Here is an 18,762-nt window from a genome sequence, read left to right on the forward strand (position 1 = left end):
CACCAAACACCAATGAAAACAGTTTTCCAATGCCACGAAGAGGCACGAGTAAATAGACACAGAACCACACATTTACACCCAGAACAGGTCAAAAAGAGAGCAGCACAGAGGCAGCGCTCCATGTATGCTCACTCTTATCAGAAATGCACCAAGCCAGTGAATAGCCATGCTTGGCGCAAGTGCTGGAGGACAACCAGATCACACAGACCTTCTCCTCTGTCATTTCGTCTGCAAAACGTCCCCCTTTAAAAGTAACTTTTAAACCAATCATTGCATACTTAACCTCAACTTAACTTCTGTTCGTGTGGAACTGGCCACGTTTCATTCAGCATACACTGAAAGAAAAAAAACCAAACATCTTCATTAACAAACATAATTGAGCACAAAACTGTTTAAAGGCAACTAGCACTCTAAGGTGGAGCCAATAATAATAATAATAATAATAATTTATACTTCGTTAATCCCACGGGGGGAAATTCGGTTTACACTCTGTTTAATGGACATGAACACACACGTAGGCCTAAATACACACTCGTGCACAAACAGGGTCCTAGTGACGTGCATTAATGGAGAGGTCTCAGAGTGAAGGGGTGCCCACAGCGAGCGCTACAGAGCAGTTTTGGGGTTCGGTGCCTTGCTCAAGTGCTTGAGAAGTTGACTGGCACTTCTCCATATACCAAACCAATTTCCCAACTTGGTTCATGGTCCGGCGACCCTCCGGTTCCTAACCCAAGTCCCTACAGACTGAGCTACTGCCGCCCAATTACACCTTGTACAATTGTATAATAACAATAAAGGCATTCTATTCTATGTTGGGACCAATCATCCATTTAAAATGACACCAACAATAACTATTCTCACGCACACACACACACACACGCACACTGGACACAACAATTTTCACTGTGTAGTCTGCAGGAGCTGGGGACCAAACAGCGTACCTTTTTATTTTGAGATGACCACTTCACCCCCCACTCAAAAAAAAAATAATCCTGCAATTATCACAAACAAAAGTTTTGAATAAAGTGCCACATACATTATTATGTCCTTTTACACTATACTGTAGCTGTCAACTGATTACTCATTAAATGAGTCATCAACAAGTTAGAAAACAGATATTTTGGCAGGTCTTTCAGCTAAAAAAAAAAATCACAGCCTTGTGTTTGAAAGTTGCTCCACATGAATCATCTCCACTATTATCTTATCTACAGTGTTGACTCCTCATGAAATTATTCTAGAGATAAGAGAAAGTGCTTTCCTACCCAGATCTATCTTTAACTGAAGAACACATGAGGGTCCTTTGTAAACTTAAAAGTGTTTGACTGAAAAGATAGTGTATCACACCAGGATAATAAGAGGTCATTCTTGATGCAAAGTTCCTCACATCTTCAGCAATTTACTCTTCAAAAAGGTATTACTGTGTACCTGGACTCGTCATCATGTGTCTGCAGGAGCTGGGGGTCAAACCCCTGACCTTCTAGTTAGGAGACTCTATTACTGACCCACAGGCGCCCCCAGATCTGTTGATGTTTGGGACATAAACCTTTAGATTCCTTCTGAAGGGAAAACAGAGTGACACGAAACGAGTGAAATGAGCAGTGTGGGAGTGTTTAGGGTCCACCAAGAATGACAAAGGGGATATTAGTCAAGACGATGGAGCCCCCTGTCCGCGAAGTCTGCCGGGAAAAAAAATCATAAAGTGCCAAACAAACACATCAAACTTTATGCAACATCTGAGCCGAGGTCATCTTGATATTAGTGCTTACGGCTCCAGACATTAATTTACACACAAGCCTTCGGTTTTAAAAAGAAGTCTCTGTACGGTTTGATACAGCGGCTGAGGCTAAAAGGATGAGGATGATGAAAAGAAAAGAAAAAAAACAGAGAGAGTGACCAGGCTAGTAGAAGAGAGAACATCCCTTCAGATATTAGTCCTACCACATTTTGACATAAAGTAACGCTGTCTTGTTAGGGGTGTCTCAGAAAGTCATCTAACCAAAGAAAGATCTCAGGTTGGCAGAACTCAAATAATAAATAAATAAATCCATCTTACACCATAAACTTGTGTTTTTCTTTGTCGATCTCCAAGTTTGGAAACCTATCTCCACTACCATAAAGTACTACCCTCTCCAATTAAACATACAGTATGTAAAATGCACCGAATGAGTCTCTCTGATTCGGTACTCTGGTCCCTTTCTCTCAGCATGGTCTTTAACCATGGACTCATTCCTCTTTCGACAAACATGTTCCGAGCATGAACATTTGTATCTGAGAAGAAATCACAGCAACAAACACCAAATTGAGAAAAGTTATGTACACCCAAAAAAAAAAGGTAAAAGCCATCTGTAAGAAATTGGATCAGCAAAAACCCTGAGAAAGCATTTGTTGTTTAAAAACAACAAATTTCCACCACGGTGGACAATAAAGTCATCTAATCTAATCTGATAACACAAAACCAATACACAACAACATAAAATGACTACATGAAACAATGGAGCCAGAATCTGTCCTTATTCAATAAAGCAGGTAGACTTCAATCATCCACAGTGTCAATATCATTGAACTGTGCACGCAGATGATGGACACTAAAGTTCTGTACGTGTGAAATTAAAGTTGATGTTACTGAATTGGTTAGAGGAGAAAATCCAGAGACAAGATCCCACTCACTCCGTTGCAGCTTATGTTTAGAAAACATGGATATTCCAGCACAGATTGCGAGTCATCGGATCAAGAAGAATAACTATATCCATCTCAAGCGGCTGTGAAATTGATTGACAGCTCTGTCAGCTCCCAGATTAGAAATCAATTTTTCTTCTGTCTTCTATCTCTTCTTGTGTATTTTGATTTGATAATAACCTGTCTGCTCCTTTATTGCTCAGACAGGCGTTTTCAGCCGAGGGTTTGTTTGTTTTTTTTAAGTTTTTAAAGTAGTGAAAACATACCACTGTATTCTTTTTTTTTTTTTTTTTTTAAATCATGCACCATTCTTATTCCTCGCACTATCATTCCAAGGCCACGTGTAACCATGCTGCATTCACACCACACATTCCCACATAGCTCTTCCACAGCTCAGTCCCCTCAAAGCAGCCTCATTAGGAGAATAGCATAGCGAGCTGACGAGCTTAACGATGGCCTAACGAGCTGTTGGTGTGTGTCGTTACCGTGGCGCCTGGTCACGCCTCGTCAGACAACCTGAGCAAACAAGGTTCAGGGCTCCAGATGTTCTGTTAGCTTTTGGTTAGATTTTTGTGTATACCTAGAGTTTTGATAACTGTCATTTATAAAGTTGGAAAGCTATATTAAATGTGAGTTTGTTTTAAATGTTCTTTGATTTTCTGTAATAAATGTGTTTTGTGTCATAAAATAATTTGAAGAAATTAAATGACATTATATATAATTATATATTATTTTTCAGTCTGGGACAATATATGACTTTGGTTTACCTGAAGGAGAAAAAGTTCTTTGAAATTGAGTAAAAACCTCAAAACGTACAAAAATCTGTTAACAACAGGTGACTTAAGCAGGCAGCAGGCGGTCAAGCCTTATTTACATTTTAGATGTTGTGACTATTTTGTTTTATTTTGTGAGTCAATTAGAAAAAAAACTGATGACAACACTTGGTAAATGAATCCTGAAGCTCAATAATCTCCCCATGGATTTGAATGTTATTGCTTTTCTTCAATAATAGCAATTATATTTCAGGTTTAGAAAACACAAAAACAGAATCTTTCTTCAAATACTGTAAGTTATGGCAGAGATTTATTATTAGGTTATAAAGAATAAAGTAGGAAAGAAGTAAGACGAGGCGTTTTAAAAAACAAAGGGTGGCATGTCCATCGAAAAGGTTGTTTCCAAATATGGAAAAACTAATTGAAGTACTTAAAAATGAGCATTAAAATAAGCTCTTGTGCAGGAATTAAAGGGCTGAGGTATGAACAAGGGATTTATATTTATCTAATTAAAAAAAAGACATGTATGGTACACAGAAAATGACAGCAGCAGTGAAAAGCTACAGCAGCTTTATTTGACCGGTAGGAGTCTAAAGTTGATATTCTTTGCAAATCAACCAGAAGTTTCAATCATGCAAAACGTCTTTTAATTGCTCCAATTTCTGTTTTCTTTATTTATTGTTGACCGCATGTCAAAGAAGCTAGTTATGAGAAAACTTTCCTGCAAATTCAAAGAGGTTTCTGTTTTCTTAGTGAGTGTTTACTGGAGAAAGACAGACACTTCTGTCATTTGCCTGCTTCTGCGACAGGATCGCCGCTGACAACGCTGCGAGCCTGGCTGAGACTGAGCCGCTAATCCTGCAGTAAGAGCCGTTAAACCGGCACAGCTGCGGCGGGCAAGCTGCCACCGTCCTGAAGCCAACTGGACTGTCTCACGTCTCACACATGGAGACGCACACATCATATAGAAAGACAAACACAACGCAGCTTTTCTCTTATCCCGTCTTTTCTGCTCCTTATTGTGAGTTAGTTTTATGTCACCTGTTGGTGCATCGACACGATACATATTGATGTGATGTGTGTGAAAGGGGAGTGAGTAGCGATAGAGAGAAAAGAAACAGGTTCATGGTTTGCTGTTTCACTTTTTCGGTGGTTTTAAAAAAACAAGGCGGGAGAGGCGTTAGATTAAGGTCCAACCTGTTCATTTATTAATTTGTGTTACACAGACATACACACAAACACCTGGACCCGGACCAAGAGCGCAACAGCTTGTTATGAATAATCAGAGAAAGCTATTGTGTTCAAGTGTGTGTGCGTGTGTGTGTGTAGGTGTGTGAGTTAGTGAGGTTACCAGTTCATCTGACCACACACAACAGGAAGCATTCACTCCTGGGACAGAAAATGTTATACAGTGTGTAACACAGGTGTGTGATAGTGTGTATGCTCTTCAAAAAAGAAGAGGGGGGGGGGGGTCGCGCATCAAATGGAAATGTAATTCTTACTACGATACAATCATTCGCAGTCAACACTTCGCAAAAATCTGTATAAATGAACAAATATTTGTGTAAACAACCTTCTCACTCAGCGTGCATTCTTCCTTAGCATATAGAAGAAGGTCTTAATATGATTTCCGAGCTTTCAAACCATTTACTCTTTAATGTTTGTTTAGTTCACTTCGGTTTTGCACTTCAATGTTGAATATTGTGATCACACACACACACAAACTCTTCACTCTGAATGTAACCTGTAGCAGGTTGCAAAAAGGGGCGGAGAACAAGTAAACTCGTCTTTTTTTGAAACAAAATCTGCAAGATGTTGATTTTATAAAGTGTAAGAATGATATTTAAAAGGTCACACAGTTATGTGTCCCTGACACAAATTCTCTTGCCTGCTCCACTTTTCAGAAAATGTCTGCTCAAACAGGACAGATTTTCTATTTTTGGAGATTTTCTCTTTGTGACATCACAAAGGGAAGTAACCCCTCCCCCCAGACAGGTAGAACTCCCATTGCTAGGTGTTTGTTCAGCCTCATCACATTTAACAACTGGGCATGGTGCATGAAAGCCAAAGCCACGTCACCTTCCAGAGAGGGGTCGTGGTCAGACACAGATCATTTACATTTAAAGCTACAGACACAGAAACAGCCTGTTCTGAGCAGGGCTGAAATAGAGGGGTTTACAGGCATCAGAGTTTTTGTTTTGGGAAGATCTGAGACTTATTCAAACTTGCTGAAAAGGAGAAGAACGTGACCTTTTGATTTAAAAAGAGTACATTACAGTTATGCATCTTACAGGTAACACTAAAAATGACCAAAAAAAATGACCAGTCTCTCACAGCTGTTTTAAATGCCCATTCAATGCAAGTTTAATATGTTCACCCGACATTTTAGAGAAACCAGCATTTTTGATGGACAACCTTTTCCTGGTGTAGAAACAGTTATTAATTCTGGGTGTTTTTTTACAGCAAAATACCCCATCATTAAGATGTTAGCAACACACACAGAGACTGTATACATGCATGAGGCTGTTTGCATGCAGGCGTGCATGAGGAGACGAGGAGCTCATCAGTCTTTGTTAGGAAACTTCAGATAGCATTTGTGCCTCTAATTAGATGTGTGTAGTTCAGAGCTTGTTGGGAGCAGATAACAAATTAGAAGATTAATGAGCTGATGAGATTTGATTGGATAAATTGACAGCAGGATAATGTGTGATTATTTTATCGGCCAGCTAGTTAATTAGCTGGCTGTTGGTTAGCTTGTCAGTGAAAATAGCCACATGATTGGACAACCAACCTGTCGCTCTTAGTTTAGGCTGCTCCCACAGTATTTTTCAGTGATGTATGTTGAATTAAAAATACGACGTGCTGTTATAACATTGTTATTTAGTTACTGGGCTTGAAATGGAAGATCAATGTAGATTATGTTGGATTTCAATGTCCACAATAACTTTTCCAAAACAACTGTGACACTATAAATCCTCATCCAACAGTTTGTGTGGCTGCGCCATAAACAGTGAGACAGACCGCTCCTCCTCCTCTACTGACTAAAAATTTGCACTAATCTTTTTTTTTCTCTAATTTTTTGTATCCTGTCGTGACATGAATGACTTGAACTCTATAGGATCACACTTTGTGGCAGTGCTGGCTTAATGTACTTGCAATTTAAGTGACAAGGGCAGGGAGAGCTAACAATATCAGCTGGCAGTTTTTTTTTGTTTTTTTTTGTGGGGGGGGGATTAACAACCATTAAATGTTAGTCGACTCAGTACAGTGTCTTTTTTTTATCATTAATAGGCTTCTCTATCAATGCTCTATTTGTTCCACTCAACTTTAAAAAAAAGTTATGTGCTAAATAAAACACTTTTGCATTCATAAAAAGTGTCACCAGTCAGCTGGAGCATGAATGTGTGTACTTAATCAGATACACATAACTGGTCTCTGTCCAAATCACTTGTTCAACAAAATACATGTTTGAATTAAAACCATATCACTGAGACTGGTATGATTCACTTCTGAATGCATTGTGCCTTTTAACAGCAAAGAAGTTCATGAGAACAAATAAATCCTAAAAAATAAATAATTTTAAAAAAAAAGTTAAACTGCAAAACTAGATTAACTTTATAATGAAGGACAATTAGAAAGTATACCGAAATGACTTAGTAGGAAGAGTAACCATCAATTTTCCCTTTTTCAAATAAACAGAAACATATTTCATGGCCTTGATTTATATTAAACACATGTACCTGGAGTGCACATAAACATCCATAATATTAATTATACACATAATCCATGAAACCAGAGGAGTAAGGGACCGCAGAGCTCCCTGCCCCCCTCAGATGTGGAGGTTTATGGAAAAACCTTAAACCCAGCCTTCATGACCATCCCTCCACCCCCCGATCCATCCTACTCTCCTGTGCTATTTCAGGGCCAATTAGAGCTGTTGCTCTGCCTGTATTAGAAAGATTGAGCAGAGAGGATGGCCTTCAAAATAATCCTGGAAAGAGGAGGGTAAGGATAAATTCACAGCAGGTCATCGAGGAAAAGAGGGTGAAGATGTGTGAGGTCGGCTGTGTGAGAGAGGTGAGTAGAGACATGGAAACAAGACAGGCACAACAATTAGATACACCTTGTCCAAATCGGGTTAATGCAACATGACATACAGTATAATGTTCAAGTGCTGTAAGGACACGGTGTTAGAGGGATTACAGCCAAAATTGATGTTTTATTATTAATCTAAAGATCTTTTTTGCAAGTTTTACTTTTCAGAAAGAAAATGTTGTATTGTACCAAATTCAGAGGACTTTTTTATTTATTCTTATTTTATTCAAAATTAATTCAAACTTTCTTGTTAGACCAATGTTTATCAGAGACATTGATCGGTGACCAATGAAATCTATCAACAGAGTATAAAACTAGAGGTGACAATGCGGTGCCGTCTCACGAAATCAGGATTTAAATTGATTCCAGAGCTGTCATAAGCCGACTATTTGATGAGCTGTTAATACGTTGTATCATCTGCAAGCTTATTAGTATCAGTTGTGATATTGAAGGTCCATAAAGTTTTCAGTTTCCTGGGAGCGATGGAAAACACTCCCGCATGATGATTCTTTAGTCCGCTTTAATATCTTAGATGGAGATGCAATCGATCCACAATCCCGTTTGGAGCGCTGAGGTGAGGATCTTCCCACAGTGAGACTACGATGTGTTATATAAAACGGATTAATAACCGCTGCTATATTAAGACTTTCAATAATGATATCTCAGCCAAATTACAGCACACTCAATTCTGAATACAGCGTACTTGGAGGCAAGAGGAGCATACAGTGTGTATGTGTGCCTCTGTCTCAGAACGCCTGTCTGCGTGTCTGCAGAGAGAAGTGAAGGTAAAGTATGTGTTAGCTAAATGGCCTTCCGTCTCTTGTACATGTCTGTATGCAACAAGTAACATGTTTTCTACCTATTACTGATACAAGACAACAAGTATAAAGTCTGACTCAAAGTGCTAGATTACTAGTAAATGCATTCACTATTCCATTTTCATAAAAACAAAGTGTTGACATAAACTCAATGCCTCAGTGAGGGTTTTTTTTTCATTCCTTATTCTACCGTGTCTGCATTTTGTCAGCCTGTTCAAGCAGATGAAGGCTTTAAAAAGATAAAATAAAATTTGCATTGCTGCTGATAGTCTAGCTCCCCTTCAATTTCAATAGGCACATGTGACCAAATGTGGATGCAAAGCCCATACAGTCCAATGAAAAACACACAAGAGCTTTAAATACAGAAAAAACATGTCAGGTGTAAGTCCTCCAAAAAATTACAAGGCGTAACTTTCCCTGTTTATTATTGAAGAATTCACAGTACTCCTTCCTTTTTTGGAAAACTGCAACAAAGCACAAATTGCAAAGTAATTTAGAAATAACAAACAGAAAACATGGCACAAGCAACAATTAGCGAATCTAACATGCTTAATCATGCTGCTAGCTTAAGGCTCTGCTAACTATCAATGTATTATGGAACTGTTAAAAGCAACAACTTCAAAACGTACATTCTGCCTCTCGACACGAAAGAACACAAAATTATAAATACTTAAGGACAAATGAGTGTCCAATCCAAAGCAACAATGTATTAGATAACAGATAATGTCTGCCTCTCGATGGCACTTAAAAGATCTGGTGGTAGTAACACCTCACATGCTTATACTCCTCAGTTCACTCAACCAACCAGGAGGGGGCAGTGTGAAAACAAAATTTAACTCAAACAATAATAAATGTTCTTTGTGAAGGATAAATAGTTGACATTGGATCCTGTTTCAGCGTTGTAGCCAATGCAAAACAGGCATTTAAATTGCTATAGGCTGTCTGTAATGACCACTTGGGGGAGTTTTCACTGGCTCCAAACAAGTTACAACCTCCGGTGTTGAAAAATAAAGCCAATGTGGAAGAGCAAAGACAGTTTTGAGTTTCTGCTAAGCTGGTTTTGAGAGCACCAAAAGTCAGATACTGTACACACCTTGTGTCAAAATGCCAATTTTTAAGGCAGTAATTGGCAATTCTACAGCCTAGGAACCAAATTGTCATTCGTCTGATTATTTACTGTCCTCATGGAGCCCCCTGCAGTGACAGATGGGTGACGTCACACAGGCTTCATCCATTTATAGTTATAGTCAATGGCTCCAAAAAGAAGTGTGATTGAGATTTGCCAACAGTTTTCCATTCTGGCTTTATAGAGTTTGTATTATAATTGAGTCTGTGGTCTTAATGATTATTCTGTAGAATATGACAATTGTATGTTCTGCCATATTTAGAGAAATCTGCTTGATAATCTGACACTCGATTGAGGCTAAGGCTGAACGATTTTAGGAAAAGATTGAATTGCGATTTTTCTGGCAGAAATTGCGATTTCGATTTTTATCATGATTTTCTTCAAGCTTGTGCAATGTTCTCAATGTACAGTAACATTTACAAACATGACAGGAAATTACATCATACCAGTTAAAACTTTACATGCCAGAACTCTAAATTAATAGAATGAAAACTAAAGTTAAGAATTGATTTCAGATTTATTTATTAGAAGAAACACACAGACGGTGTGACGTTCTTGTTTTTAGTGTCAGTTTGACAGAAATCTGGTCATGAGTGTTGATATATTTTGTGCCTTTGGGGTTGCCGTCGGTGACTTAGTTGACAGAAGCTATACAACAAGAGAAGCCAACAATGTCTCAATATTTTCTTCTAGCCATACGACCGAAACATTTGCCTGTGAGCGTCATTTCATGTTCAGATCTTGCATTGTTTCTTTTGAGTATGTTTAATAAGGTTACAATGTGAGATAACAACAATTGATACATTCGCGATGCTAACCGCTAGCATTCCTATTCAAATTCTCATTGATGTTAGCATCAAGCTAGGCTTTGGCGGCTTCTGAAATTGCGATTTCGATCAGAAAACGATAAATCGTTCAGCCTTACAAAGCAGTGACACGTGCAAGAGTCTCCACAATCTTTACACCTGTCCAATCACCTGCAAAACACACAGCAAGCGAAAGAGCAATTTGTGGATCTGACCACGCACTTTCATTTCTGTGTGGGCTCTCAGAGTCTGTCAGGTCACAACAGGTCACATGATCCGTCGAACAAAAACAAAACATCAAATACATTTCAATCTGTGTGTGTGTGTCAATGAAGTTTCCATTGTAAGCTCCAAAAGATGGAGGCCCAAGTCCTTTTATTTCAGCCATCAGCGTCGGGTTATGTCTAATGTTAATGCTGGGGGCGGCCATGTTGAATTAAACAGCACTGATTTAAATGTTATGTTATGTTGTCATGGTGATAGAATGTTTGGGGAAAATAAAGAGCTTCAAAGCTTCTTCTGGAACTTGTGACATCAAAGCCATTTAGAATCTTATAAATACCAGCTCGGACCAGAAGCTTCTTCAGTTCACGGATCAAGCCTGAGACGAACAGTTCACACACTCAGTCAGAGACGAACAGTTCACACACTCAGTCAGAGACGAACAGTTCACACACTCAGTCAGAGACGAACAGTTCACACACTCATAGACTCGTCATCAACTACACAAAGTACTACATCCAAGACCCTGCTTTACCTACAAACAGTCATGCAGTACAACAGATCCCAGCGCAGGGAAGCTCAAACTTCCCGTCAAAGGAGGGAAGAAGAGAACTGGGAAAACCAGTGTGATCCCTATCCCCCATCAATTCTGGGAAAGCCAATGGACTCGCAGATGGTTGTGGAGCTGAGGAGTGAACTGAATCGGATGGAAACCCATCTGAGAAAGGAGAAGTCACGACGACTGGAGTGTGAAAAACAGAACAGGACGCTGAGAGACCAAATGAAGCACCTGAAGCTAGAGAAAAAAGACTCAAGTGGCCCAAAGCTGCAAGAATCCTTCGGCAGCGGCATCAAGACCTCCATGCAAACTCTGACCTTAAACAACCAGCTGGAGGAAATGACCAGCAGGTGTCAGGAGCTGTCCTCCAAACTGGCAGCACAAGAGGCAACCAACGAGAACCTGCAGAAGAAGGTGAGGGACCTCTACGTACAACAGAACACCCAGTGGTGGAGGGCTGAGACCCTCCAGAGAGAACTGAAGGAGATGAGGCTTCAACATGAGGAGAGTCTTGAGCGGTCCTCCAAACAACCAGACTGGCAGACGATCGCAGACCTGAAGATCGAACTGAATCGGATGGAAAACCATCTGAAAAGGGAGAAGGATCTGAACAGAGCCGGGTCAGGAAGAAACCTCCAGATCATCAAGGAGTTGGAGAAAAAGTTGAAGGTAGAGAAAGCTAACAGGCTGGAGTGCCAAAAAGAGAAGAAGACTCTGAAAGATGAAATCGAGCACCTGAAGCTTGAATTAGACTTGCGTGATTACTTCGCTAAACCCAAGAAGGAGTCAAGTGGAGCGCTGCAGAAGTTCAAGCTTCAAGCTGAGAGTCTTGAGCTGCCTTCCAAACCGGCGGCAGAGGAGGACTCCCTGGTGCAGGAGACGGAGGGGATGAAGGAAGAGGTCCTGAGTGATGAGGTGTTAAAGAGCAGCTGTCTTGACCTGTCCTCTGGACTCAGAACACAGAAGGAGACAAGTCAGGCGCTGCAGAAGAAGGTGGAAGACCTCCCAAAACAAGAGGAGGCCCAACTGTTGAGGGCTCAGAGCCTCCAGAAGGAAGGGGAGGAGATCAGGCTTCAACCTGAGGAGAGTATGGAGCTGTGCGCTAAACCTGCAGCAGAGGAGGAAAAACTGTGTGAGCAGGAGAAGATCTCTACTTGGAGGAAGCTCAAAAGGGTCTTCACTCCAAGTGATCACCGCCAATACAAGCGTCAGAAAAAAACAGATGCTGCTCCATATGTGACCACCTCAGCCTCTCCATCATCTCCCCAACCTCCAGCTCCCCCGACACACTGGCTGTAACAGGCCAAGCAGGCACAGTGGGGACATGTAGAGTCCTGACAGTCTGAAGCCGGCTGCTTTCTGCCCGTCAGGACTTGACCTGTTCACTCTGGGTCTGCGTGGGTTTTTTTCTCCGGGACGCTCCAGTTTATTCCCACATATAAATTCGGAATTAATTAAAGATTTGGCACAAATTTCAATACAAGTTTGATTAATCATTTAAAACAGTTGTGAAATAAGTAGTCTTTCTATATTTTAACAGAGAAAGGTCTCTAAAACAAAGTACACAATGTGAACCACAAGGTTTTTACATTTACGTGTGCTTTGTTCAGAAAACATCTTTGGAAGCTGAGCTTTGTTCAAATACTTAAAAAACAGTGTGTGTGGATGGAGACATGAGCTAATCACACCTATTAAGTCTCATCGCAATAATTCACGCAAATTCAACCAATCCCCGCGATTTCTGGGCGACTTTGTAATTTTGTCCAATCGAAATATAGTCCCCCGCGAAAACGGCGAGCTATACATCACCAAAGTTTAGAGACCACGGACCAAACTCCCTTCCTGTTTATCTGCACTGCATCTGGAGAGTGAGCATGAAGCGCTACAGGTCCGTCCTGTCTCCATGACAACCGTTTGTTGACAACGTGCCACTGTGTAGCTGACACTGCCCCTTCACTTTTTACTGCACGTTTAATATTTGAGATCGTTTTTTAACCCAGCAGACATGGAGCGTGTGTGTGTGTGTGTGTGTGTGTGTGTGTGTGTGCGAGTGTGTGTGTGCGAGTGAGAGGGAGACGTCACTGACTGAGGCAGATGAATATGATTCACAAAGTAAATCGTTCTGCTCAGGTTAAAATATCACTCAATCACATCAAAGTGTGTGCAAGAAAATAATTGACATGAAAAAAAAAATCGCAACTATTTTGAAATTTTTGTTTCCTGCCGCAATTTAATTGCAAAAACAGCTGAAAACATCGCAACATGCAAATATTTGTGTCAGAGAGATTCAAGAGTCTGGAGACTGGTGTTTTGAAGGCAACCTCCACCCTCTTTGGCCTGTCCAACTGGCCAGAAAACACCACTGATCTGGCAACATTTGGCACAGCTGAACTGAATGTCTTTATGGAACATTTCCATCCACTACTTGTGGTATGTGAGGACTTTGAATCAATGGAGGCAGCTCGGCAAGAGTGGCTTGACCTCAAGATTAATTCCCAGGTGCTGTGGCAGCGTCTGATACAGGGTGCCATAGGAAAGGAAGGCCAGTTCCAGCACATGCAGGTGGTGGCAGAGATAGGTCTTGTCCTCCCCATGAGCTCTTCTTGCTGTGAGCGTGGCTTTTCTAGCATGAAGAGGATCAAGTCAGACTGGAGGTCCTGCCTGTCAAATGAGATGCTCAACAGCCTATTGCAAATCTCTGTTCCTGCACAACACTATGACTCAGTGAAAGCTGTCACCAAGTGGTGGAGTAGTGGCTTCAGGGCACGAAGACCTACGTACAAAGACTGAGGGCATTTTGTGAAGTTCTGGGGCACATATTGTTCTGTTTTCAAATAACTATAACTGTTATAGTTGTATCAAATTACTGAAATTACATGTTCGATAAGCTGAAGTGTGTTTTATATTGTAACTAACTTTGCCCCTGTATCGCTCTGATACTTTCTGTGTCCTCAGTTTTATATCAAATATTTATTTATATTTATTTATATATTTATATTATATATACAGTATATAATAAATATTATTTTTTATCTCCTTAACATTCTAATGGCGTTTTTATTGTGCTACTAACAATTAGAGAAGATAAGCAAAACGTTGTTTTTGGGACGGTTCAAATTCACTTCGGGACGGTTCAAATTGTTTTTCGGGACGGTTCTGGGACGGTGGTGAGAAAAGTTAGTCTGGAGCCCTGGATCCTACGTTCACCAACGTACAGGCTGTCAAGCAGAAGAGGGAAGCAACTATTTAGCAACAATCTATCAACCCTGTCATCATAACATGGCCGCTTTAAAACCATGACGCCAACTTTCAAAAGCCAAACTCGAGCCAAACCCTTTGACTTCTATAAAATCAGTCTACATATGAAAAAAGTCCTTTAAGATCAGGAAATAGTATTTTGAGTAACCCCAATCTATTAGAGTTAAATAACATGTTGTTAGCATTAAAAGACCAAACCAAGGACACCAAAGATCGTACAATACTGGAGCTGAACATTGTGTGTCTAATGGAAGAATAAACTGGCCTGGCTTTGTAAGACAAACACTGGGCTATTTGAGAGTATGGGTTTGTGTAGGTACTTACTGAGCAAACGTAAAATGTGTGTGTGTGTGTGTGTGTGTGTGTGTGTGTGTGTGTGTGTGTGTGTGTGTTTAGTCTCTGCATGCGTCAATATCAAGAGTCGAGCCTTATCCGTGTAATCCAGCAACCCTGAAAAAGGTGTTTTCCTTTGTGTGTGTATATGGTGTGTGTATGCATGTGAAAGTGTGTACACGTGTGTAAAGGACACACACACTTTATCCCCGTGTAATCCACTGACCCTGATGAACAAAAACAGACAGCAATGCCTCCAAAAGGTATGTGTGAGTTCTTAACTCTGTGTTTAATATTTCTCCTTGACTTGCATCCCCTCTCCTAGTCAATGTGATCACACAATCAAGGACACCAATCAATGTGGATGCTAACAGACTGAACCATGGGAAGATTCAACTCATGTAATAATTCACACATTATTAGACTTGTTCCCCATGGAGCATGACAGACTTTAAGATTGTGAAGGTCTTTATCACTCCCTTCAAGACAATTTCTTGAAAAGGATTTAAAAGGAAGCTTTAACTTTAGGTTGGATTTTTTGTATTTGTAATTTGTAATAACACAACTTTGTATTTTCAGCACGATCCACCAATCTCAGAACTAAGACATGTTTAGATTGGTGATGGTTAGAAAAGAGAACATGGGACCAAGACTTCCTTTTCTGAGTGGATCCATTATTTAAAGTCCAACGAGTAGTGTCAGGAGTTGGGATACAATCGTATTTATGAGACGGTTGTAAATGCAGACTGGCATGCATGTACATTCATAGAGATTTCTTTAAAAATTTAAAAACAAGATTTTCTCCAGTTTAACCTGCTGTGTCTGTCTCCATGGCCTCCTTTAGTTCACATCCTTCACCCGTGTTTAGTTCCTACAACAACTACAGTGTATGGGTGGCCCCTTGGTGTGTGCCCCCCAAAACATAATGCAATACCTTGCAGGGTGTTTTAATGTGTGAAGATGTGATTTTAAAAAGCCCTTTTTCGCTGTCCTCTTTAGTTATGTGACAAGCTGTCTTTCATTAAATGAATATTGATATATCTTCTACCCAAAAATACATGGACGTGTAGATGTTAGCTGTGGTTAAACTATAGCCTACTTTATGTGAGTTCACTTGGAAAATATGTTTACATGTCTTCATGGGGACTTAGATGCTGATGGATATTTATTTTGTGTATCCTTTTGTTGTGTCTTCATCTTTGTTAACATACTTCAAAAATTTGCCTGTTCAATGTCTATCACCAATAAATATAATTAGTGAAAACTAAAATAAATAAATACATAGGCTACTTTATAGAGGAAATTACTTACTTTTGCTGGTCTTGTCATGTGATGTAAAAAATGTGCATTTAAACAAAAATATGGGGACCTAAAACATTTAGAGTTAGGCACTTTTCATTCTGTCAGTTATCATTTATAGACTACTTGTATGAACATGGGTATCAATTTTTTTTTCTATTGTAATCAAAAAGGAGATTTAAGCTACTGCCTCTCAATTCAGAATTGTCTTTTCAATGACGAAGAATCTACCCAAAGCAAGAAAATGAAGATATACTGTAGGCTACTTAAGTAAACATATTCCAAATAAAAGTATTAAAACCTCACAAAAACTATAACCTCACTAAAAAAAATAAGGTTACAACCCAAAGCCAAACCACAACTTAGCCTAAATACAATATAGGCTACACCCGATACGAGGCTAATGAAATGCAATAACTGCCACTTTAACAGGAAAAATAAACAATATAAAATCCGACCAGAGGGACAACAAGACATGTAATACGTTTTAACACAGCCTAATAAACTCCTCAGCAGCTGCAGCCACCACAGACAAACAAAGCAAAACAGCTGGTCCAGTTTAACATGCTGCTGCTGCCTGCTGCTGCTGCTGCCTGCTGCTGCTGCCTGCTGCTTGCTGCTGCTGCTGCTGCTGCTGCCTGCTGCTGCTGCCTGCTGCTGCTGCCTGCTGCTGCTGCTGCTGCCTGCTGCTGCTGCTGCTGCCTGCTGCTGCTGCCTGCTGCTGCTGCTGCTGCTGCCTGCTGCTGCCTGCTGCTGCTTGCTGCTGCTGCCTGCTGCTGCTGCTGCTGCCTGCTGCTGCTGCTGCTGCTGCCTGCTGCTGCTGCCTGCTGCTGCTGCTGCTGCCTGCTGCTGCTGCCTGCTGCTGCTGCTGCTGCTGCTGCTGCTGCTGCTGCTGCTGCTGCTGCTGCTGCTGCTGCCTGCTGCTGCTGCTGCTGCTGCCTGCTGCTGCTTGCTGCTGCCTGCTGCTGCTGCCTGCTGCTGCTGCTGCTCCCTGCTGCTGCTGCTGCTGCTTGCTGCTGCCTGCTGCTGCTGCTGCTGCTGCTGCTGTTGTAGATGTGTTTTGTGCTCACCTGTGCAGCTGAAAGGAAGGGTCCTTCATATTCTGGCTGTTGTTCTTCTTTCTTGAGTATTCTCACTTCACATTAATACATCCACTCGTCGTCACTGTCAGTTTTTCACCAGCCCGGCACTCAGTCCCATAAACTCATAAAAAGTTAACAAACATTGTTGAGCTGACCCCGTCTCTTTCTGAGCGCAACTATAAACGTTATTGGAACATTTTCACAGAAAAGTAGAACATGTAGCTCTTAATCCATGCTGGAAGATCCAGTGTTAGCAGTTTCACATAAATTTAGCATGTTCATGTAGCTAGCTCCAACACCTGTGGGTCAAGCAGCATCTTGCATGTGTTTGATTTGGGTTTAATTGCGGGCTATCTGGGTGGTGCACTGAATAGACAAAGTGGTGGTTAAGGACTTTTCCTACTGATGTTTAATTATTAAAATTAATAGTCTAGTCTTCTTTTAATAGCTTAAATATAAAATACTACGTTTGTTGGCTAGAGGTAACCAAACCAAAACCGTTTTTTTAGTTTAGTTTACATGGCATAAAAGCAGTTTGAAAATAGTGAAGGTGTTTAATGTTTTATATCAGTAATAGCCTACATTCACTGTATATAGCCCATGGTATGAAAAATGGGCACAGTTTACTCTAAAATCTTTTTAAATTTCCATTGGGATGTTACAAACTGAAAATGTATGTAACAATTTTCAGAAAAAAAATGTTTTAATTTGCTGTTATTTTAAAAAAGTGTTGCAAGTAACTCAAACATAGAGCCTAAATGAATCACACTCATCAAACATTTTCAAACAGAAACAATAACCTGTACTCTTACTTATTTGAACAGTCTCTCACATTGTAGCCTACTCTTTTCTTAAGTCTACAGCCTACTGTCAAAGAGCAAGGATTTACAGGGAGTTAAACCGGAAGAGTACACACACACACACACACACACACACACACACACACACACACACTTGATGCAGGAACTGAACAAAAATCAAGCTGTGACTGTTAGCAAGTTTTCTTCTCAAAGCAGGGAGCCACCTACAGTGCAACAATCCCACTAAAAAAGGCAGCAAGATTGACAGGTGGAATTGGAGAAAAGTCAAAATGTTCTTGGTGTTCAGCCGACTGTTATATATTTGTGACTTCAATTATAAAACAACTCCTTTTCTTACCCTCTTCTAAACTTCTCCCCTTGTTCTCAACTGCGCCATCTTGCATCACCTGATTATTTCGCTTTCTGTCTCTTCCCTCTTCCTTCCTTTTTTCCTCCCATGTTTTTCTTGATGTTCTCTCTTCTGTGTCTCCAGCTTCCTTCTTCTCTCTCTGCTGCGGTTTGATGAAAGCAGTCTGAGAAACTGAGAAGAAGAACTTAGCTGCATCAGATGGAGCTGCTTCCATGGGCTCGAATGTTGTTTTTTTTAATGCCAATTAAGGTGCAACTCCTTCCTTTAGTCTCTGAATGTGCAGAATTGGGACAGCTAAATAAACACCTGAAGAAAAGATACAGATCTTTACTAAGACCTAAAACTGACTTTATGTGTTATACAAAGACATTACTTAAGGCTGTTTTAATTTGTGAAGTAGGTCAGACAGACTCCTGTCTGTTTGCTCAGATCTCTAATATAATACATGAAACAAAGTTTTAATGTGAGCTATTAGTGGTGTTCTGCACTAATTACAAAACTAATTTGGATGTGGGAGGTGACAGAGGGCAAAAAGCAAAGACCTC

At 40.4% G+C, this 18,762-nt stretch overlaps 1 protein-coding gene and 1 long non-coding RNA gene across 2 annotated transcripts in view; one reads left to right on the forward strand and one right to left on the reverse strand.

Moving 5' to 3' along the window:
• Nucleotides 1–17,435, reverse strand: part of LOC306820349 (transmembrane protein 132C) — a 261,260-nt gene extending 243,825 nt beyond the window's left edge. Inside the window, exon 1 of the mRNA XM_079338168.1 lies at nucleotides 17,036–17,435. The gene's annotated coding sequence lies outside the window, so the exon portion shown is untranslated. The remainder of the gene's footprint in view (nucleotides 1–17,035) is intronic.
• On the forward strand, nucleotides 11,884–12,574 carry LOC306834408. Its single transcript, XR_013780488.1, has 2 exons — nucleotides 11,884–12,466; nucleotides 12,501–12,574. It is a non-coding gene; the product is annotated as an uncharacterized lncRNA (long non-coding RNA).
• Nucleotides 17,436–18,762: the final 1,327 nt, after the last annotated feature.

This window comes from Symphodus melops (assembly GCF_947650265.1).
Source record: "Symphodus melops genome assembly, chromosome: 1".
Lineage (NCBI taxonomy): Eukaryota > Metazoa > Chordata > Actinopteri > Labriformes > Labridae > Symphodus > Symphodus melops.